The sequence below is a fragment of the Helicoverpa zea genome, chromosome 1 (genome assembly GCF_022581195.2).
Source record: "Helicoverpa zea isolate HzStark_Cry1AcR chromosome 1, ilHelZeax1.1, whole genome shotgun sequence".
In the NCBI taxonomy this organism is placed as follows: Eukaryota; Metazoa; Arthropoda; class Insecta; order Lepidoptera; family Noctuidae; genus Helicoverpa; species Helicoverpa zea.
In genome coordinates this window covers 5,682,695-5,708,044 of record NC_061452.1, presented here as the reverse complement: position 1 = coordinate 5,708,044, position 25,350 = coordinate 5,682,695, and the positions used below count along the sequence as shown (strand labels likewise).

Below are 25,350 nucleotides of genomic sequence, written 5' to 3'. Positions count from 1 at the left end.
ACTCAGCTGAATCCGGTTAGACTGAAAGCCGACCCCAACATGATTGGGAAAAAGGCTCGGAGGATGATGATGATATTTTGATTGTATTTCATTAAATATTTCATAAATTAAATTATTTGTGATACAGGCATTATGATAATAGAGATAGTTGTATTTAGGATTTTTATTTGCCTCTCTCCTTACCAAATGTGCTGTATAACATTCAAAAGGATAAATGGTGATCTGTAACACAGGGGTAACCTTAAACAGACACCATTCTCTTACAAAAGCAACCTGTATTGTAATGTACTTAACACTGTAATTGAAGAGAAAATAAAGATTTTTTATTATTATTATTTATTATTATTTCCTGTCTACTTACCAGCATGGTATGTCTTCTTCCCCGACCAAGAATATCTCAGTAGTAGAAACCGTAAAAGGCGTCTAAAGGATTCTGTCAATTGGAATTGCTGCGTTGTTCTTTCAGTAGCGACAAACTGCGACCGCAGATCTGTCTGGCAAGCGCGCTGTTTGTCGAGAATAGCCGTTTATTGTGATTTAGTTATTGGAGTCGTGTTCCAAAGGATTTTACAAAGAGATACAGCAATTCTAGACTGGTTCACTTCAATTGTGGATTGGCAGTCAAACAAAAAATGTTAGCCAATAGACTAGCATTTCTATTATAGATTTATCGTTATGTTTTCTTGACAGAGCGTTACACAGAATTTGTACTTTTATAGTTAATAGGTACTCCCAATCCTTTTAACTTTTTAGTAAAGTATTCGACTCACACACCAAAAGCTATACATATTGAAAAGCCTTCTGTTAGTGCCCCTACAGTAGGTACACAGTTTTAGAAATTGATCCAATCACGCGGGCCGCTTCATATATACGTTGTGGCTTCACAAATATGCCCTTTACAACATAATCCCTAGAGATGAAGGTTTCAAATAACATTGCGGCGAATTGATGGAAACACAAATATAGTTTTGAGATATTATCATCGCATTACGCAAACATTGGCTTTTGCAAGAATTGTCATGCATAATAACAGAACTTGGAATTATTATAAATACAGAATAGATATCTACTTGCCAACGTTCTTCATTCCCATTCAAGTATTTATTTTTCAAGTACATTCACCCCTCCATCAGTCATTCAAAAGGTCTGGATTTCCTTGAATATGTGAATGAGGAATGTAGTAGTAATATGAGAACATATTAGGTCGGTAGTGTCGGGGAAGCTAAGTGGCATCATTATCACGACTTCGGCAACTTACACACGTTAAACACAGATTGCGTGCTTCTGTTGTCGGTGAACAATTAACTCGGTTCAGAATGTTCTTTAAGATATTAGCAAAGTTGCGACAAGGAGAGCGCGATGCGATCCCGCGACCGAACTTCTCCGGTACCGTTTAGCTCGTAAAAGAGCGTAACTGCCGCTGTAAATAGATAATAAGGATTTTATTAAAATTCCTTGTCCTTGTTTTGCCATTCGTAGGGCTCGCTTCAGCGGACGTCTTTTGTTCTGGTGGCATGCAAGCCTAAAGGCTTGCCAAATTCGCCCATCGTCAACTTCAATGAAATTTCAGTGCCACATTTATAGTCCCCTTCTTTGTGCTTTTTATATCAAGTCTCCGTGATGATAAGACATAATTTAGAGTGAGTTTATCTTGTCGCCATAAAACACAAACGCTTTGTTTATTATTTCAATGACTGCTCAAATGTTTTCAATTTTAGACATAAAGAGATCGAACATTTGCGCATCACAGACTGTAATCCACGTTCGTTTATAACGTAAATACGGATAAATGTTGCACAATAGGCACGTGGATGGTGCATAATATATGATTTACTACATTGGCGATCGCCGTTTTAATTAATCTCCCTGCGCGAAATAACAACGAGGATTCAATTTTCTGGTCAAACGAATTGGTGCTGCCAAACGTGCGGGCTGCGGCCCCTATGTGGAACTCATGTACACTTTTTATTCTTCATACGTCCATTCGTGTGAGTCAATACAATCGATTTCATGAAAGATCACAGCCTAGTCGGCAGCCAGACTGAGGGCAGTTTCGTATTGTTTTTAGAATTGTTTCGCTGTGTGTGCTGCCAATGGGCCAACAGTTCTTTTTACATTGTCCTTTTTAGGTCATTTTCTTTGTAAAATGGGTTTTTGTTTATATTGTGGGCGATGTGTGATGCGGTGGCGAACAGCGCTTGCTTTTCATAAATCATCTCAACAGCGTTCGCCGATAGACTGTCTCTCGGAGGAGTCGTTGTGGCAAAATTACTTTCTCATGGTTTCGGTGGTCGGTGTTTTATTGCTTCATCCCAATGAATAATGTTCGTTATACAGAGTATTCAGGGAAAAATTGTGCTAACAACTGTTTCGGAACTTTAAATTGGCGCTCTGTTTGGCGTTTTCGTAAAATCTCGACTCTGATTCGTTTAAAACATTTTCAACGACTACGTTTTTAATAAAAATGCAAAGTTTTATATTGTGCTGTAGTTTGTATGCTTTGGGTATCAATGCGAAATGCCTGTGTTTATGCTCGTATCTCAATTGGAAGCACAGACGCGAAAACAGCTCCGTTTGCTTGCGGTTTTCAAATTTGCACAAGACGTAAAACATAGTTAGGTAATAGTGATTTTCTACATCTACATTTCTTAATTATCTAGTTCAATGCATTATTCGATTTCATTGTGATTTTTTACAATTGTAGTGACTGACAAAATATTCGACTTGCAACGTTTGGCCCGTTGCAAGTCGAATATTTTGTCAAACAACAAAGCTCCCTTTTAATATTTTTTTATTCATTTCTTAAAGCAATGTTTTAATATTAAATAATGTCAATAAATAAAGAAAAGAAGAATGTCAATAAAAATCTCATAAAACCGCAATAGAATTAGCCGTTTCCCCAGTGCCTAGGTTTATTGATCTAAAAATAGGAGTTGAAAGTTCTCATAAAACCGAGTTCAAATTAAAGGCAATAAGAATTTTAATATAATACTTACGTTGACTGCCGATTCTAAGTTCTACCCTGTAAACTGTCATTATTTACAATTCAATGAATACTTGAGTTGGTTTCCAGTAGTGTATTATATTCCAGTTGCATTGAAATCAAACCTCACCTCAGTTCGAGAAATATCAAAGCAATAAATAGAACAGTTATTTTAGCATCTCCAACAATAGAGTTTCACTTCGCCCAATGACTTAACCCTTCTCGAATGTCGGCCTGATCGATTCCGTAGTCATTTTATTGAACAAGACTTGACATCTGAAGCCGATCCAAAACTATGTTATGAATGCCTCTTAGTGCGTTATGTTGAAAAGCCACTAAGTTTCGGATTAATCGATTACATTGCGGGTTAGATTGGGCAAGTTTAACAGGCGTTTGGACGGGCCAAGTTAACCCATTTATCTGAAACAAGCCCTTACCCTTGACAAGAAAGATTTGACGGGGCCTCTACGACCTTACCGATGTTCTAGACGGGCTATCGAAATGAGTTTACGCTTCCATGAATTGAATGTCATGTGAACTTTGGTAACTGTATTTGGCAGAACACGTATTGTGCGCAGTTACGACAACAATTTTGTGGAACGAAATATGAATCCCCAAAATCAGCGGACTGGTATGACAAAATGGCCAGTGCTTAACGCGGCTCTGTGGACCGATATAATATTCATCACATTAAACCCTGAATGCCAATACGGACGTTCATTAAAATACATTGAAATAATCCTTTTCTATTAAATTTCTGACCTCGTATGGCTTTGTCTGGCGTCATTAATCTTCATAAATGAAAATGATATGTGCTGCAGGAAATCAATTTTCCGCTCGACTTCATTGCATCGAGTATTCGGTGGCCCGTGTTTGCCATTTGACATTTAATATTCCTCAATGGGAATGAACACTTTTTGCACGATCACCATTTTTAGGAGTAAGTACACTGGTATTCCAGGGAATTTTTATTCTGATAGAAATTTTTCAAGTGAATATTTTTTGTCTGAAATAAGCTTCATTTATTTTTAAAACTTCCAGTTCAAGTCCTTCCTATTTTTTCACACGCGCAGGCTCTATTCTTTGTTGTTCTCCGATAACCTCAGAAAGTCATGGCATTGGTATATACATACAGTACTTTCATGCATATTTTCATTAAGTTAAAATAATTTTGGGACCTACATACTTAATGTTGTCAAAATTCTCCTCCATATGTCAAATTCTGGTATTAACGATCCGTAAAATTCACAATGGCTTGAATAATATTCGGTCAAAGCTCCTGATTGTTGGTATTTCCGAGCCACATGAATATATCTCCATTGGAATTTGGAACCCAGCGTAGACGGAACTCCTCAACAATATTATTTGTCGTAGATATGCCAGTTATTTGGCAACTACATATTATTATGCCTAAAAATAAAAACGTTAATATGTAGAGAAAATAGATGGAATAGAGCATTACCTGTGATAGTTTTTTTTTATCACAGCGTAGGTACAAAAAGCCATAAAGATTTTTAAATCCAAATGAAAACCGATAGGTTCGAAAACAGCCCTTAGTGACTTTCATAAAAAACGGAAACCCAAAAACATTTCAATATTGCCAATATGTTTTATAAACTTCGCATCCAAGTTTTTGATGGCCGAATAACAAACTGTGCAAGCTCTCAACTCTGTGTCAAACGGTATCCGATATACGTCTGCGACAGGCAGAAGAATGATTCCATAAACGGAATGTGAAACTCCAAAAAGAATTCCAAATTGGGCCCCGTTTTTGAATTTTCCGCTTTTTAATTCAATATTTTCCGTTGAACTGTCTCCTCGCTTTTTGATGAATGAGTCCATATTTGAGTCGTATCTCGATGCAAAAATATTTCCGTCGAAAATGATTATAATTACTCGTAGGTTCTTTTTTTACAAATGTTTACATTCGCCATTTTTATTTGTTTATACATTTAAGCCAATGAAAGAATGTATTTTGAAAAAAAAAAAAAATGTCGGAAATCTAAAATCTTCATATTAGGTGATGTGATTCGCAAATGCAGCTAACGTTATTTTGTGTTTATTTTTAATCACCCGAAACTAAAAAAGTTTTCTTATTTATATCTTAAAGCTTCACTGAACATGACTAGACTGAAAGTATCGTGCGGTTATTTACTTTTTTATTTATAAGCTCTTCACGTATCTTAACTATCTTGAGAAGGGTTGGAAATGACAACAATCGATAAAGGTCGGGTATCGAATCGAATTCGACATCGAATCTGCAGAATTCTTGACCTCACTCGCTTATAAGTAAGTTTTGAGGCATTTTAATAATCATCGAATAATCAACGATATTAAAATTTTAAATTAAAATACCGATATTAATTTGTTAGAGTATTTTTGATTCATTCTCGAAATTACTTTTCCAGTCTTCTATGATTAATTCCTTTTCTGTGAATCAATCAATGGCTTTCATTTGAAGCTTTTATACTAAATGGATATGAAAATACATTGCAACAGATTTTACTCAAAACTATTGCTATATTGAAACTCGTATTTTCCTAGTCTTTTGAAAATATGAAAGTGTTTTCGCTCTATGTTGGAATATACGAGAATATTAAGAATTATAGCACCCTATAAAACTCTCGTTGCTATAGCATGGGAAGGTTGTTGAAACTAAGCTGGAACTAGTTTCAGAATATTGAAGACAGTTTACAAGTACGCAAGTAACAAACTGTGTAGGTAAGTACATTTCGAAGTCATATTGAACTCGATTCTCTTCGGATATTAGTTTTACGTGTGTATGAAGCACTTTATAACGTATCTTATAGCTGTTTACTAGAAACAGAAAAGATGTGAATATCAAGAAAACAATGCATTCTAAATCGAAATCCATTTAAAGGTGCGCTGTCTCTATAAATCATTGTAGATGCTATCAAAATAGCAGTAAAATCGTTTTCTATCTTTGACCGAGAATAAATTTTCAAAGCCCGACATAAAAGCCTCGTTTTGAAAATAAAAGTCTGCAATTTGCCGCAGCAATGAAAAATGATAACATTCACAAAAAAGGATACAAACAAAGTTAAGAAGGTATATAATTAATGAGGAATGTACCTGTTTCAGACGAGCACGCAACCTGTGCGGCGGACCACACATTAATATTAGCGACAAGGCCCACTTTAGACACTGTTATTTTTGTTCCAAACAAGTAAAACGTTTTTTGTTGTCAGGTCTGTTCACACAGAGATGTTTTGATATATGTCTAACAACGGATGATATTAAGCCGGTGAAAACCCCAAAGGGATCCCAGAATGGACCGACGCGGGTTTCAGGGTCCAAGGGCGGCGATTAGACCCCTTCAAGCGAACATATAGCAAAATCTCTTGTTGAAATACTGAATCATATATTCAAACAAACATTATCTAATATTCTAGACTACTCACACGTGACCCATTTATGCTTGAAAGGATCTTTGTACTAAGTAAATAACTGGAGGGACGACAATTCAAACTTCGTACGTGGGTAGGACGTAGCGGACAGTCTTGACAGTCGGAACCGTCCTGTCCTTATTCCTTTACATCTAGATTCAGGACGGATCCCAGAAGAATAACAAATACATTTCACAGGAATACGGTGATATACTTCCAGGCACGTGTGAAGGATCCTTAACCTTGGAATTCGATTATCTCTTTGAAAACTGTAAACAACCTTCACTCACGAGGATGTTCAGAAATAATTTTGTATGTTTCGCTGATGAATCCGTGTGGCCTTCTGTTAAATGTAGATGTTTGTATTCGTGTTGACATTTTGGCAATAAGAAGGAGACCATCTTTTATAATATGTAATTTTATATGTGTACATTTTGACCATTTTAATGAAGGGCAAAAAAGCTTGCTAGCTTGTTAGAAATAAAGCTCTGATTTTTTGATAGCACACAATCCTTATAACACACGAGTAAAGTAGAAAGCATCAACAACAGTTTAGGCAGACACTCTAACAAATAACTTTGTTGTGGAGGATAAACGGACGGCGGGAACTTAGGAGCCCCGGAGGCCACTTAAAACTTATGTGGCTTCGTTAACCATAGTCCTATATTCCTACTGTTGTTAAGGCCTTACAGAATTATATAACAAGAGCCGTCTTCAAGTTTAAATTTAGTGTTTCGTCTCGTCATTGTGGTTTCGTTGAATTTAATCAGTATATCACTGCGACCCCGGTTTGTTTGGCGGAGTCGAGCTAAACTGCGGGGATCCCTGGAATATTCAGTATCAAAAATATGAACGCCATTGCTGAACTGCAAACGGCTTTGTGGGATTTAGATGGTTCGATATGATTGGTGAGAAGTATACAGATGTTTCGCTATAATAGGTTTTTTTTCCATATGCGTATTCGATTGGAAGTAATCAATAGAGTTTTAATAACTTTGATTTCAGAATAGGTTCGAATCCGAAATGGTAATACTTACCTACACAAAAGTTATCATAGACAGGTATCGAGGTTGTTTGTAATCGATATACCTACATTGAAAATCTCGCTGACGCTGACGTATTTTTGCAAATCTCTAGTCTCCTATTTCAAAGCTACCTTTTGTTTATGGCCCGTTTCGTTTATTCTGTAGGTAATCAATATTTTTACGGTTGTGAATAAGTAGGTCAAATATGGTTGAGAATATTTACTTACCCGAATGAATTCAATTTAATTGAAGCTTTCAAAATTGGATGTAATTGTATAGAAAAGACACTGTAAACATTAGTTACAATACTGGAGATGGCGTTAGTATTTCGTCAACGTTTGGATATTTTTGCCTTATATAAATCTGCAATTAAGCTGTCCTTAAAACCTTTGAATAAGGATTACGACCTTGAGAGGGCTTTAAGAATTAGCCCTTAAATAGAAAGGCATTTAATATTATCGCTGTAGTGGAGTGCTTTTAGCTTTTGTTTCAGTATTTATGTTGTTATTTTCTTTGTCTCAATGTTGGGTAGTTAATAGAGGCCAATTGACATCAATGGACTATATTGATTTATTTACATCAGCTAGCACTTGGCGATGTTACAGATGGTACAATGTACGTATCTTCATTCAATCATGAAAACATTTTAACGAGTATCGATTTAAAAGCTCGATTGGAAACTTTGATTTCAATTAATTGACTTCAATACAACATTCGTTTTTCTGCAAGTAACTACTTGCGAAATATATTTATTCAGATGATAATTTTATGAAGAGAAATACTGTCATCATCATCCTCTGAGCCTTTTTCCCAACTATGTTGGGGTCGGCTTCCAGTCTAACCGGATTCAGCTGAGTACCAGTGCTTTACAAGAAGCGACTGCCTATCTGACCTCCTCAACCCAGTTGCCCGGGCAACCCGATACCCATTTGGTTAGACTGGTGTCAGACTTACTGACTTCTGACTACCCGTAACAACTGCCAAGGATGTTTAATGACAGCCGGGACCTACAGTTTAACGTGCCATCCGAAACACAGTCATTGGTGTCTAAGATATACTTAGAAAGTACTTACAAACTTAGAAAACTTGCATTGGTACTTGCCTGACCTGGGATTGAACCCGCGCCCTCATACTTGAGAGGTTGGTCCTTTACCCACTAGGCCACCACGACTTTCTAAGAGAAATACTGTATTGATATGTAATTTTCTGATTTCGTTTCTTAGAAATATTTACTTTCAAGGAGAGAAATAATCGAGTCATAACATAACATCAAGTTTATCATTCAAGTAGGTAACCTAATAATAAATACGTGATATTTCTTAAAGATGTTTTACTAACACTACTATGTAAACGTAACGAAACTTGTCATAAGAAAGTCTCAGGTGGTGTTTATGTGTATTTTCTCGTAATAATGTAATAATTAAGATGGATCTACGACGTTTTATGACGCAAAGAATTATTCCCTTGCGTAATAGAAAAAATGACAAAATCTAACGAAGGTACTTTGGTAATACACTGACAAAAATACGAAAATTTCGAGTTTACACCAATTGAATACAATTAAATGGCTTGAATATCGGATATCGCTCTTGAAACGCTTAATTGTTGGCTTATTCAGTGAAGAGTTCGAAGCTGAACAGCTATCAATTATTCTTTATTTAATATTTTCAGGAAACAGGCTGATAAACGAACATTTTAATGCCACTTAATTTTAAGCCATACTTCAACGTATTTTTGTCAATACAAGGCACCAGAACTCTCATGAACGGATGATCAATGTAACTTTTCTATGTTAATACACTTGCTAAACATTATTTTATTATATTAGGTAAGTACCAATGACTAAGTAAAAGTGAAGAAAATATCTCAAGAAAATCTAGACTAAAGTTTGAAATCGCCAACCCACTTTGGTTAACGCTTATTTCCTCTATTTCTTACCTCACCTAAATCTCAAAGCGGTGGTCAATTCGAAGATCAGTTGTGACACTCGGTGCCATCACTTTGTGGCCGACATATTTGTCAACAAAGTACTACAGGCACCCAGAACTGTACGGTACGGGTCTTGCATATTTTAGAAATCGGTATGCTCCGACAATCTGTTCGGAATCCTCGGGGCCCGAGAGCCGCGCAAACACAGTATCTGAACGTGGCTCGAATGTTTGTCTATTGATCGAAAGCTAACGAACTTACTAGTAGCTTCACGTCTAATAGTTCCTCAGATAGATTCCACTCGTTTCGGATAAAACCTAATATAAGGCTAGACGTCCGCTTGAAAATGTCTTTACTGAAATTCCGTGGGCGGTACAAGTTCGATCGCTCGCTGGTTTTATTGTATTCACAAGATTTATTATTGAAGCTTAATAACAACGGTAATATGTTACCTTTAATAAAAATTCTTTAAATAATATGTATTTTCGTCGGTTTTAAAAATATGAGTTTATTCAGTCTTCCAATATTGATCAGATATAAACAGATGTCAGGAACAATTTTAAAATACAAATAGCACGTTTTTAGAAAATGGAAAACTAATCGAGTTCCGTTGTGGTACGCTTTAAAGGCGACCAGAACAACACTAGACCGACTACAGGGAGAAATTAATTTGATGGCTGTTGTGTGTTGCTGTTAAATTCATAGCGGCAAACAACGCCTGGCTATAACAGCAGAGTGCGCTATTTACTTAAGGCAAGAAAACACGCTCGGTGCAAAACTGCAGGCGCTTAAACTGCACTCGTACGATTGCAATGCGATGTTCGCGTTCTTGTTCCGTAATTAAAAGAAAGTTGGTGACGCCCGCGGCTGCTACTACGAAAATGAAATAAACCTCTTAAAGAATAATGCTGTGTAAGCATTCAATGTTGTAGGAATTTTTCCTAAAAAAGAATACACCTAATTATAGAGAGGTACCTAGTGGATTTTTTTCTCGGTTGCCAACTGAGCTAAATAAGTGTTTGTAGCCTCGCAAAATAGTCTTATTGTTTTTCTGGCTACTACGTACGATTATACAAGCTGTTGATTTGCATCCGTGCCATAGTCAAGGACGTAATTATGCTAATGATTCTCGACCCAAATCAACCAAAAAATTGGTACGTAATTTTTTTTTAATTATTTTTTTTCCGAATTCCGTCTATGTCATCTAGCCGTATTTAAACTTGGCGTGTGTGTTACTGGCCTTAAAACCGTGCTGCGCCCTCACACAAACGCAAACACAAAGAATACGCAACGATCATTCGTAAATTTCATTCATAAAATTGGATTACTTCTGAAATACTACGACATTACAATGACAAAAAAAGCAGTGCATATTAGCTATTTCCCGTCTACTGTAATTCCAATCGATTATTTACGTACTTTATGTCCTCCTCCTGAACTATGGCACAAATGCAAATCAACACCTTGTATAAAAAATACTAACTGGTCCGAAAAATAACAACGTTCTTTTTATATTTTTTGATAATTGTATTGTTTTATCTTTTTAATATTTTCATGTTATGTCTGACTTAATATCAAATGTTATTTGGGAAAATATACTTACCATTTGTAACATTTTATGCCTAAGTTTTCTATATTTAGGCAGGTAATTTAAAAAGTTCTCCTATTTACTACCTTGCCTAAGAGCGATATAAAAACTTGTACAAACATAATATAACTTAAGAAAACATGTATGTTATTTGAATTTTCTTAGATTTCCCAGGCGGTTTAGCAAAATTGCTTAGAATATTAATATAAAGGAGTATGGAATGAGCTAATTCTACTTAGGCCGTACTTGAATCTAGGCAAAAATGTAATCGATTTTATTTATTAACAAATATACATTTTTCATTTTATTGAGCTTTGCGAAGAGAATATCGAGACACGTGTATTCGACTTTTTTCTTAATCCCTTTATGAAGCGTGGTGACCATTGACCGTGATTTCTTTCTTTGCCAAGACCTTGCCTTTCCTATATTATTAACATTGAAACTAATTAGAAAGCAATAGTATATTTACTTGCTTAATTAGAGGGAATGGTAAATAATGACATAGGTGGGTTAGCAACTGCTAATTTACCCATAGATTACATAATTGCGTTGACAATACATATTTGATGGGAAACCATTAACCGCCATTTCAATTAGGCACCACAGATAATATTACAAAACAATAGATAATTAATTAAAATATTAGTGATTAATACTGTATGCTGTTCGATTATTTTGTTCAACGACCATTCATTGTAGGTAAAATAATTCTAATGTTTGAGAATTATTTTAGGTCAAAGCTATTTTGCCGTTTATTGATATTGCCTTTATTTGTGCATACACAAAGTTTGCTGATGTTTAATATTTTGTAATCGAATGGAAAACTGATGGCATCGCAAACAATAAATTATAAAGTGACTAAAAATAAAAGTCCCTACGAGCACAGTTAAATCTCTTTGTGGAAAACTCGTTAGCAGAAGTACAACTACCTACTACTACTCACTTGCCACAAAGCATTATTCTGTACTTAAAAAATATATAGGTACTTGTCGGTTATAAATGTCACAAGCTTTTTGTATATCGAATATTTATTTTTGCCTAGAAATGCGATGGTAAGTTGGGGTAGGTCTTTCGAAGAAGTGATAATTCCTCCATATAGTATATAGTTTCGGAAAGTATCTAAAATGACCGTAAAAGCATGTGCAAGTAGGATACAAGATAGCAAAATGTCCCTAACTAATTTAATATACGCACGCAATAATTAATTCATTGGTTCTTAGGTCCTATCATCCCCTTTAATTTTAAAGCAGCGGTTGAATCTAGTTTGTTTTTGGTTTCATTTGCATATTGCTCAATTTGTCTTGAGTTTTCAGAAGAAAATTTTTTTTGAATGTCCAGACTGTTTTTGTTACATGAGTTCCTGGTATTTAAAAATAATTGCTTATGTATTTCTTTACATATGATTGAACAGGAAGGATACCGATTGCATGCTGTCAATTTCACAATAACACTTTTGGACTTTGGAATCAAACAGTCCAAGCTCGTCTGCGCGACTCTAGAACAACGAGGCTTCCAAACAAAAATAACAAATGGTTGAAATAATTAACTTCTGTTGGTTGTGTTGGACAAAGGAAATTATTCTCAGCGCAAACAGTGTAAATATTCGGTACCCCAGTCTAATTAGGTTCAAATATTTAGCGTATCTTTAAAACGGATGGTTATAAAATTGGGAAGGAAAACTCAGTTATGGCTGTGGTCTCAGAAAGTTAGCAGAAGAGTACCCAACGAAGCGAGAGCGACATTATTTTTTATCTAACAAGGGGGAGTCGAAAGAAAGGGTAAATTTTACACAGAATTATTTGAAGAGGTAGGTAAGGTAGACGGGTTTTGGGTATCTGTTATTTTATTTGTATTTTTAGTCAAACTTCATTAAATTTCATGAATTTAAACCATCAAGGGCCTACAATAAAGTAGAAATTACTGTGAAAAATATTTATCCTCATGCTGTATAAATAAAGCCATCATATTTCGAAATTTATTTAGTACTAGGCATTCTATTCTCGATTTTATGAAAAAAGCTTACAAGCTACGTATCCACACAGCTTGGAGCCTTTTTTACAAACACCATACTTGTAGTAGTATACTTACCTACCAACAAAGCTACGTATCTGGAGTGGGTATTACTTCAATAGGAAGTAGGATGAAAAAAGAAGTACAACAACTTTTATAACGTATAAAAGTATTTTCTAACGTCCATATCTGCCTCCTCTCTAAAAAAATATGCATCAAATGATATTTCACTTATCTAATACTGCATAGCAACATAAAAGACCCGATGCGCTGACTCACTGCAGATTTTTCTCCCCAAGATACGCGAGAATGGCTTTATACACTACATTCTTTGATAGTCACACTTCACCGTTCATTGCTCCATTTGTTTACTAGACTTGCATCAAAGTTACCACGCAGTAAGGAAAGATGAACGGAGATGACATAATGCAGGTAGGTCAGGCTCCTTCTTCTAGCTCAAATTTTTACTGATAATATGATCAGTTACGAGTGTACTAACGATGCGTTTGGATTCTCTGAGACATCTGTCAACGATTTATGGGAAAACAAAAAGTTTTCGGGGGTATAAGGGTGAAAACAGTAACGTTCCTCGTCCCCCGCTCACCCGCATTTTGGCGCGCTGCTTTCTTAGACGATTTTTCGCTATGGCACCTCCGCTAGTCATTTTGTTCTCCATAAATTGACTGGTGTGTTACTAAAAGCATTTGTGAAACTATAGGAACCCATGTTTCTATTTAATACATCTCAATCGACTTTTATACGTCGTAAACATCTATATTTGTGGGATTACTTTTATAGTTGAAACTAATGGAAGTCTCGTTATATTTACGATCGGTTGGTTGTAAAGCTATAACAGGTAGGGTAGGGGATATATGATCATACAACCTATACGAATTTTTAATTTTCACAGCTATTGTGAATTATAGTAGTATCTAATATTAAATGAGAAAAAAAAACAAACAAAAAAATAATTCAAAGTATTTATTCACTCCCGAAGGTGTTTTACGGATGTTAATAATTAATGTTAAGTACAGCTTAACGGCCCCTTTTCAGGCGTTGCAAAAGAAACATGCGTATACATAGTAATAAAATAAAAATTAATGAAATACAACAGCAAAAATATTTTAATTACCTTACAACTGATATAATAATAACTCGATGACCTGACGTTTTAGCTGTATCGATCAATATTTCAATACCTACGCGCCTCTCGTAGGTGGGACCTATTCTTAGAAGTTAAGAAATAAGTTTAGCTTCAGGGACCTGAACTTTGACTGCTTAATTATTTCTCCTGCTATTCTCACGTAGGTACCTATTGATCTCAAGTTAAACCCACTGCAATTCTGCATGCGGGTGCTATGTGCTCTAAAATTAATTTGCTAGAGATATAAATAGATATGAAAATTAATTATAGGTACATTTGATTAAAGGAGATGGCCAAATTTTCATAGTAAAAAAACCCAGAATCGACAGCAATGAAATGCTTACCAATAGGTTCATTATGATAGACCAGTCTTTCCCAAAGTGGGCGATAACGCCCCCTTGTGGGCGCTGCAGGTCTCAAGGGGGGCGGTAAGAGACCCAGAAAGAAAATGGGGGCGTTGTGTAGAGGCCATTTGTAATTTTATTTACTCTCAACAACAACTTGTGAACATCAACTAATATGAATTAAAAGATTGCTCAGACTCGGAAAGTTGGAGCACCGAAGAAACAACAGCACATACAGCTGAATGTCGATCCAGTCACGGTTTCTTTTAATTTGTGTTTAATTCAAGAAATTCTCTAACAAACACTACTTTTATGTCCCAAAACTCAAAAATTTTCGCGCTCGCTTTACTCGCGGTTTCTTTACTTTCTGCTTGAATTTTTTATCACATTTTATTAATAAGAAAGTAACTTCTAGTTTCCATATGAAATTTCTTATTTACGGTACTACTTTAAGTCCTAAAATTTTAATACATAGGCGCCAACACCAACAAAGAGTTATTATGTACGTTTGGGCTACATTTTAATTAATTTTTCTTTTGAGTTCTAAAATAAAAAATTTTCACGCTCGCTTCGCTCGCGCAATCAGAAGCTATGTTCCCGTGTTTTTGCATTCACCAACCAGCAATAACTTATGTACGATTGGGCTACATTTTACATAATTTTTGCTAAAAAAATTCGCGCTCGCTTCGCTCGCGCAATCGGTAACTACACATGTCTCTGTTTTTCATAAGGATTTGAATTGCAGTTGGAGGGCGCCATAGGAATCTTGCCCAGGGCGCTGGTAGAGTTAAAACCGGCACTGAATACATCATCTGTGAAAATTTCAACTCTCTAACTATCACGGTTCATGAGATACCGCCTGGTGACAGACGGACGGACAGAAGAGCGAAAACAATAGGGTCCCGTTTTACCCTTTGGGTACGGAACCTTAAAAAATGGGGGCGCTAAAAAAATATTTATTCTCAAAGTGGGCATTAGACAAAATAAGTTTGGGAACCACTGTGATAGACCTTTGATGGTGCCAAAAACTCCAGCCTGAAATCCATGGGGTATAGGAGCTATATCATATTTTCACAAAAATAGGTCGTTGAATTTATATTGATTTTAAAGATCATTTATGTACATCAAGGAACATAAAAAAAAATCTATGTACACTAAGATTATACTAGCCAACAGTAATATCCCCATAGTTACTGAGATTGCCTGGTGATTAAAAGGTCTTATATTTAACCACTCCAAACACGAAAGCACCGACCTTACATACTTGGAGAGGTTTCGCAGTTATATGCAACCTTCACAACTGGCTATGAAACGTCTTTTTAAAAATTGTCTTTGAAAATCGCGCCATGTGACATTGTCAAATGTAACAAATGACTTAGCGATGCAAAACGGTCCAATCATGAGTCTGCATTCAACTTCTAATGAACATGAAACGGTAAAAGTAAACTTTTCTGTGAACTAAAATCATGATCGAAAAAACGTTATAAAAAGAGAACCCCATGGTTTTTAGATGATATGAAATACTTTTTTTAATCCTTACATTATACTGAATCCAATCGTACATATGAAGTTTCTGTCGACTCTGGGTGTTTTTTTGGCCATCTCCTTTTATACACGAAAAATAACTTTTTGTATGAGCGGGTTTTATTCAATTGTTTTCTTTACTTATGCAGGCCTACCTACTTACTGTTGTCATCTGTTTGAACTAAATGCCGAGTTCAGTATACCTCACATGTACTAAAACTAACAGTTTGTGCCAAAAACCTGTTACCATCGTCTTTAAAATTTATCATCGAAACAATTTTTCAGATAGGTTCAATTCTTCCTGAGATTAGCGCGTTCAAACAAAAAAGTAAATAATACTACTAGAACACATAAAATTCTCCGTGACATTTTCCCTCCAAATTCGTACAGGGAGTGCAAACTTTGAAGCGATGATAAACGCTATAATAAGCTCGTGAATCGGATCCATTACTGTAACTCGTTGGGAACTCGTAATTTATGTTATGTATCTTCAAACTACCCGCACCCCGCTCCAAGGATTAAAGTGCCAGCGAGATGTTTAATTGTACACACAACCATGGATTAAATAAGGCATCCCTTGCTGAAGTTTTCTCTTCGTCATAATTTTGGTGTCGAGCCTTGTTTAGTGTTGATTGTTCTAACTCGTCTAATTTTCACTTGTGTAGAATTTTCCTTTGGCTTTTTAACTCACTGAAAATAAACAAGTTTAGATTGTAATAGTCTTTTAGATCAAAACTACAACCATTCTAAGCCACTTTATGTTGCAATATTGGTGTAAAGTTATGGGTTATTTAGGTACGGACATAAAACCTATGGTTGCAATATTTTCTTCAATTTTAATTCAAGATTGTACTTTTATTCTTCAAAACGAAGTGTAAACGTTAAGCACCTTGTATAACTCTCGCAAAGCCAATTAAAAACCGAAAGAAATTCCCAAGTTTTATTTAACGTACTTTAAGTTTTAATTGCATAAGAAACTATGTTAAATAGACGTATAAGAAATATTAATGAACTTTCAGAAAGTTTTCCAGACTTTCATAGGTACCTGTAACTAAGCAACTAAGTGGGTATGTACCTACTTACTCCATTTATCATCATTTGTAAACTTCGCTTCAAATTATAAATGGGACTGTTGCGACCGAGTTCGTAATAAGCAATTAACTAACATTGAGGAGCAATTAATCAACTACAGAATGTTTTTAGGGTTAGTCCTAAATAAGTTAAACTAAAAAAATATATAAATCTCACTGTTACTGACATACTCACTCATACTTAATTTTGTTGGGACAACTCCGCCACAGTATTGACTAACCCCTGAAAGTCAGACTGGATCGTCATAGCCGTCAAGAAAAACTTACCTACTACTAACTTTCTACTCAAAAACGTCATCTTGTGGCTTCAATCAAACTACAAATAATACCCTTACTTCCCTAATGAAATCAAACACGGTCAAACCTGAATACGGTGTGCATAATAATATTTCTACTTTTGACGACGCCAGGTAACTTTGTAGAGAACTCCCGGTTAATATTAACGGGCTTCGCGCAGCACTAGTTTGCTCCGAACAAACACAGAGAACGTTAGCAAATTCATATCATACGTAGGTATATATATGTATATATTATGTGCATACAATGCGATGGCCGAAGCTTCAGTAGACAGCGGACAGCGTCACATTATTGAATTTCAGTCCAAAACGTCGTTTACAAAAGGCCCTCGAGTTTTAAAGGAGAAAATAATCTTCTGAGATAGGTATTCATATTTTGCTGCCGTTACAGCAATGTACGCCATATTGATGTTTGATATTACTGAAAAGCACATAAGTAAATTGTGCGCAATCAAACGAAAGCCTCATTGACGCCTGTCCGTTAAAAACATATGAACTCTTTTTGTGCTGGCTGACAAGAATTTTATTGTTTATGCTCGGCCTTTTACGATGGTCTTCTGTTTATTATCCATTTTTATATCTGTTATGTTATGTGTTTTCTTTGCAACTGAAGATAATTATAAAATAACTACTACTAAGTTTAGCAAATGTGATAGGATAAAGTTAAGTGTAAAAACAAAGTGTGGATTCCCAATTGAAAGTTCAGTCGTTCAGAAAGAAGAAACTGAAATGTGATGCTATATGAAACGAGTATTTTGACAAGTTCCAACAAACAATGTAAACGTGAAACATGGAAATGGTTAAAGTTTCGAAGGTAATAGAAGTTGAAATCTATTCTATCTTTGTTGAACGATTCAGTTAAGTGCGTGACTTTTAATTTTCTCATGTCAATGCCTTTTTGTTTATGCACTTATTTGTTTTTCCACTTTATAGAAAGCTTTTTATTGGAAGATTACTTCACGGTATTGCAGCTTACACATAGTGAAAGAAAATAATATGAAGAAGTTCTGTATAGCTAATAAAATATTAATGTTGGTAAAATAAGTAGTTTTAAAGTGTAGCGGATTATGCCCACTCTCTAACGCTCTTTGTACCTGAGTTCAGGAAGCTTAAACGTTATGTTTAAGTAAGTACTTATAAAGTAAAAAGCAAACCGTTTGTTGAAAAAAATATATGATATTTACTTACAATATTTTGAAAAATAAATATGTATGTTGAAACTGGGTATTTGTAATGTTTGCCCATGTTGTCGTTTAACACGTTTAATTACATGTATCATTCTCCATCATCCTCCGAGTCTTTTCCCAATCATGTTGGGGTCGGCTTCCAGTCTATCCGGATTCAGCTGAGTACCAGAGCTTTACAAGAAGCGACTGCCTATCTGACCTCCTCAACCCAGTTACCCGGGCAACCCGATACCCCTTGGTTATCGTGAGTCAACTAGCCATTATTAACTACGCTTTATGAACTTACAAGCTCCTAGTGATAAAATGTTTTTACAATACGCAGCAATGCTACCCAGCCTCCTTGAGATAACTAAGAGCAACTAGTAGATAAGTATCATTGCGTTCCTTGAGATAATATTCTGTCACACAAAACCAACTTAACATTTCGTTGTATATTTGTAAACCTTTATGGTCTTACTACAAAAACTTAAACATCTGTTGAACACTTTTCTAAAAAAAAATTTTGTGGTATGACGGTTACTGTCCCACTGCTGGACAAAGGCCTTCTTACCATTCCATACCATATAAGTCCATTATTACCATACCATAATTTAAAATGTAGTATACATAACTATTATAATTTTCATGCATAATTACTAAGCAATTTTGTACGATCGATGTTTCATAAGAACGTTAGATGAAGTGTGTGATTCTTTACTCTCTTTTTACCGTACCGTAGCTGTGCAAAGCTATACAAAGCGAAATAACCGTAGGTAATTTCACGATAAAATCATAGGAAACTTTATTCCCTCGGGATAGTACTTATTTCATATAAGTTTTATATTTCAATTAATATTTTGATCCTATGTTTGTGTGCTATTAAAATCGAGGGTTGGCAGATAGAACGATATTATGATAACAGGACAAAAAAAAAACTAGTTCTAATCGGGTTGTTTTGGTCCTATATCACTTCTCAGGAGATCTGTAATTCTAAGTGAAATGTTTTATTTTGTGTGTCTAGTCATAAATTAATTACCCAACTGTGAGCTTTTTTCTCGTTTATATACACATTCTAACTCTCTCAGTTATTGATGATAAGGTAGGATTTTTATTGGTTAATATTCCATGAACCAAGAAAATCTCGAAACTTGAAACCTTCATGAAATGAGATATTCTGTTCGTTAGGCATATTCATTAAGCGAGTCTCATTCCATTTAATAATGATACAAATGAGAAGTTGGAATTGAATTTTAAAGTATGCATCCAAATTTTATATCGAATACCTAAGTAGATTGTTTTAAAATTAACAACGAAGAACAAGTTGAAAAAAGTTTTAAATTGCATCAGTATAAAGAAATCATTTCAATATCAACAAAAAGTATCGCAATTGAAAATAATTTGCCGAAGAAATCAGATATTGGAAGCACTCAGAGAGCGGGAACCAAGAATATATAATTATGTAATAATGACATCAGTCAATGAGCCAATTACTGAACGGAGCTCGCTCGGCTCCGGCACAGAGGAATGGCGACCACAAGCACTGACGAACAATAACTTCGTTACGACTTCCTCCCCCTCGTAAATAAACAAACAACATGGAAAACAAACAAGTTTCAATTATAGTCTCGTTTTCATTCGACTCCTGATTTTCAAGTACGTTTTTCTGTTCCCAACAAATTGTATATTCAACTTCAAAGATAGAAAATAAATGTCGCTGCTCTTCTGAACTTTCCAAATTATGAAACTCTGGAGCGTTTATTGCGTTCTCATGGAAAAGATTAAAGTGCCTTTGCCTTATCATCGCCGTCTACCTGAAGTAAGAGACTTTAAAGCTTTGACCAATTTTAAATAAGTTCTAGTACTTTATTTGCTTCACAAGATATTAATCAACCCCTAGTCGGGATCATAGAACCCATTCAACTGACAATAATAAGATTGGAACTGATTTAATCTCAATTATGGAGCTACAATAATTGAATCTGCATATATAATAGCTGCTCTTAGGAATATAATAACAAAGGTGATTGAGGAGAGAAACTGAACAAAGGCTTTAGTGAGAACTGAAATCAAAGCCTAGGTTTAACTTAAAGACTATTTGGAGCACACACAGAATTGAAACAATAAATACAGTGAAGGACCAGTAATGCTTTGTTGATAACTTCATCTATTCATTCATAGAAACTATGAATGCATTGTATGAGGTCGTAAGTGTAAAGTCTGTCGCGTCTTTTTGCGGAAGCTGGATCGTCGCCAACGTTCATACAATGTTGTTATGAGATTGTACTGGGCAGAATTACCGTAACAACGCCGTTGTATTTATGGTAGCGCCCAACAAACAATTCATGGGACTCACTTAATCTTTAGGGCTATAAGTCTTACTGCGACTTCTGAATCCGCTGTTTATTTGTTCTTTAAGACGTTTCAGCTCGTTTGGCAAGCAATTTTTTGACTAATTTATTTCACACGCCAGGAATGATTGCTATGTGTTCTTGCAATCACGCAGCTGTCAACTTCAGACTTCCTCTACGCTATGCCAACTTTTTCGTTTATTCCTTCTTATTGAAATGTGCCCTTCGTCGGTACAGTCTGTGTGTAGACTGTTAAAGTCAATTATGTCGTCTCGTTAAGTTTGTGCCCATCTCAAACTTGTGTAATACCGACATCTATTTACTACCACGAACTTTAAGATCATGACTTATGGTAATTGATGCCTTAGTGGTTTTACTCTACGCTAATGCCCCAGTCTTGTACAAACTCGATTTACTGCTTAACCACTCGTGTTTACTTCAATTATTTACCTTAGACTGGATGGTTATTTAACATATAAATAACTTCCTGCTCTATACAAGTCATAAGGTCACTTACAAAAGCTCTCCGTGTAGATAAATCGTTGTAGGTATAAGATTACACGATCGATGACTTAAGATTTGTGCGAACATCGTTAGTTATTACTTGAATGAATACCTAATGTGTTAATAATTGAACCAGGAATCCAAATATGTACCTGTTATCACCGCCACAATTTAACAAGTCGCTTTCCCAATTCATAAAAGCATCGAGCGGTTTTTCCCTAACTTTTTTTTTAATACATTGGCTTTGCAGACCAATTCGAATCCAATTTACATTTCAATCGGGAGGTTCATGTAAAAACATGAGCTTCAGAGAGCATGCCGCTGCGCTGTGGAGGGCTTATGAAATAATGTTACATTGGGGTGCAAATACACACCTATACATTTACAGTAGCTAAGTATTTAACATACTAGCTCCCGCCTGCGGTTTCACCCGCGTTTCATGAGAACTATTCCGTGCGCCTGGATAGAGAGTAGTCTACGTCCTTTCTCAAGCCCTAGACTAAGCCTGTATACCATTTAAGTCGTTTTTTGTGAACATCGGACAGACAGCAGAGAGTTACTTTCGCATTTATAATATCGGTGAAGATTACATTTCCTGTGCATTCGCCTAAAAATTCCCCCATAACTCACATGGAGACATAAAGGTGAGAATTATAAATATTTCTGAGCAGAATTTCTGCTACGTTGGCGTGAGCGCCTCGGGTATGTGTTGCTTACGCTCATGAGATTTCTACCGTACAGACTTATCAGTTTGAATTATTGCTAGTTTTTGTTCACTTTGTTTCCGACTGCTTTGGAGATGTTTGAAGATAAATTATGTACGGAGAACTTTCATTGTTTTGTTTTGAAGGTTTTAGTCTTAAATCTTTCAACCTTTGATGAAGTTCTGCTTGCTGTTAATTATAGCTCTCTCCGTAAACGTGTAGCTAAGTTAACCAAGGCGCTTTCGTTACATATATCTCATTAAAGGTTTCCAGGGAGTTTCCTGCATCTTGTTTTGTAGTAATAAATCGCCAGACAGTCACCGAGTATTACAATAAAATTATTATTTACTTAACTAAATAATAAAAATCAAGCTATATAGAAAAGGTATAAGGAAAATATTGAATAAAAAAATAGACGGTTAAAAGCAACAGGCAGTTTGCCATCTTCATAACAAATTTTAATGTTCACCCTTTTGTACTAAAATAATACCTCCACTTCAGAAATTCTGGCATAAACCAATAAAGTTACAAAACAAGTTGGCATCACGGTCGGTTTCTCTTCACTTAAACATGCATGAAAGAAAATACGTGGCATGTTTCTAGAAATATATTTTCAGTGCACATGAACCGCTGCATCGGCGAGTTTAGGGGTGACACCTGTAAACAGAGATTTAAAATGGAATCAGAAACGGCCTTTGTGAGTGAAAACGCTCGTATTGAATGCGAATACAACACAGAATGATGGTTATTAAGTATATGGAAGGGGCTTTCTAAGCGCATTAGGAGCACGCGGTTGACTAAGGAACCCGAGATAGCTGGCAACGCGGAGAATTTAAGCTTGAGCGGTTGGGAGGCTCGGGGCTCGGAGATATATCAGCCGCGAGGGACTGCAGGTTACAAGGTGGTAGCCCTATTCGCAGATAAAGTTGCTAAGCGCAGCCCGAGTGCGCACTGTAAACTAGTTTTATTCGGCCATAACAATAGTCCCGCGGGATGCCAGAACATGTCTCGTAGTCTCCAGTTTTAACCCCTCATTCTTTTTCGTGTAATTTGCGAAGCAATGGCTTTTATCCATCGTTAACTCAGTTGTTCTTAATACCCGTGATATGAGCTTTTGAATTGTCTGTTTCGGTTACCCTTTTGTTATGAAGTGCGTTAATTATTGTGTTTACGTGCTAAACCAAGGCTTACTTTGCGTTATGAATATTCGTGCGCTTCGAAATTAGGAATCCTATTATTCTACCAATGTTTTAATAGGTACGTGCGGTATAATATTGTGTTGTTGGAATAATTAAAGGCCGTAATGTTTACAACTAATTAAGCATCCATTATATTATTCTGTAACCAAATTTCCACTCAATCATGTCGTGATTAGGTAGTCTATCATGCTCTGAAATAGAACTAAAATATTCCAATCTGTCGACTGGCCATTACTCTCAGTTAACTCGGCTTTTTTATGTCCTATGTAAACGTGCCACCCTAAAAATTTACATAATCTGTGCAACGATATTATTTGCACTAGCTTCTCGTAAATATTCACTGTGGTTTATCACGTTAGCACTGGCTAAACACACGACTACTTTCATATTTTATACCCACTTAGTTTTTTTTTTGCATTTTGTCAAAAAACTTAAGTCGGTAATATCGGAGTGCCATGCCTGTTATTCTTTATAAGACACAATCAATACGTTTTAGTTAATATATCTGAATGAAATTCATGTCTGTAACAATAAATTGGAACTAAACTAAACAATAAAGACTAAAATATCCAATTCTCAAAGTTAGGACTTCACATTGGTGTAGTGGTCACGAGCAATGAATCATATTTCGCTATATTGCTGACATTGAAATGGGTACATTTGCTTAAAAAGTTTTATTAGATACCTCAACCATAGCGGTGACCTCCAACTACACGTGTAGCAAGAAACTTGAGATATTCTGAGTACATTGACGCACGTGGAAAGTTTTCAAAGGGCAACTCGTTTTCCTTCACCCTTTTTAAAGTATATTTCTCCTGTAGTCTTTTGATAAAAAATAACAGTTCGTATTTGTCTTCAAACTAAAGGTATTTGATCTAATATTTAACCTCTTATGTTCTAGACTTTTCTTTTCAGACGATTTCAACTGATGTTTTAAGACAATTTTTTTTTTTTTTGCTTAAAACCCTTGAAATGCTGGTATGCCACGCTCTGAAATCTACATAAAATAAATTTAAATTAAGATGAATTATAGATAAATAAGTATTAGGTATTATATTTTGGCAACCTATTGTATTTTCTATTTTATTGCAAAACAAATGAGCTGTCCACCGCTCGTATTTAATTTTAAGTTATGTTTCAACTAGGTTAGACGTAAAGTACTTATTGTTTGCTATTTTGAAATAAAATCTTTGTTTGTTGAATTTTATAACAGGTAAAACTAGGTATCTTTAGGCACATAATTCTCCACCAAAAAATGGTCATTGTTTTAGTTGTATCTGTTGTTGTTGTTGACATCTGAATTGACTTCATACTATTTAACCAAACTCAAAATAAAAAGTACAATAGACATGTTTAAAACTTAGATAAAAGGCAACTTATTTACCTTCAAACGAGTGAATTTATTCGTCCAGTTTCCATTCTTACTGTTAAAACAGACTTTGAAAACATTTAATTTAAATTAATTCCATCAGTATTATGGTAGGTTCTATACTAACTAGATTATCAGAAAGCCAGAAACTTTATGCAAAGTAGAGCAGCTTGACACAGTTCTTGTAACGTTGAGAGTTCTCTCTGTGAAGACTTAAATATAACAGATTAACTGGCTTAATTAAACGATACCTACTCGCTTCAAAGTGCATGATATTACAATTTTCATAACATTTATATGGTTGTAGCAGGAGCTAGAGTTTCGTGAAAGCATTTTAATCCTTTTTTTATGATGTCAATAAAGACCGCCGCCCGTGTTCGTATTTGCAGTAAAATAGATTTTATCGTTTGACACAAACGCCAACTGCCAATTCTTAAAGCAGAATTTCAAAATATCTTTCTGTAATAACTGAAAGCTATATCATAAACTGGTCAAGTATTCCCAAGAGAACAAATTCGGAAATTCCCCAACTAAGATATTTTCCTAATTTTCCCGAAAGGATTCTCCAATTTACTTTTCTAATTTCGGAAAAATGTACTATAGCTTTCGTAGGAATAGAGATGAAAATTACGTACAGAATTTCATATTACTGGAGTATCCAGGAAAGGACCCGGTAACATGTTTTTGGATCAATGTATTTTTAGGAACGCTATGTCGAT

The 25,350-nt window shown here is 35.4% G+C and overlaps 1 protein-coding gene across 3 annotated transcripts in view; it reads left to right on the top strand.

Annotated features, from left to right (window-relative positions):
- Nucleotides 1-25,350, top strand: part of LOC124633096 (low-density lipoprotein receptor) — a 174,832-nt gene that overhangs the window by 61,381 nt on the left and 88,101 nt on the right. The window lies entirely within an intron of this gene.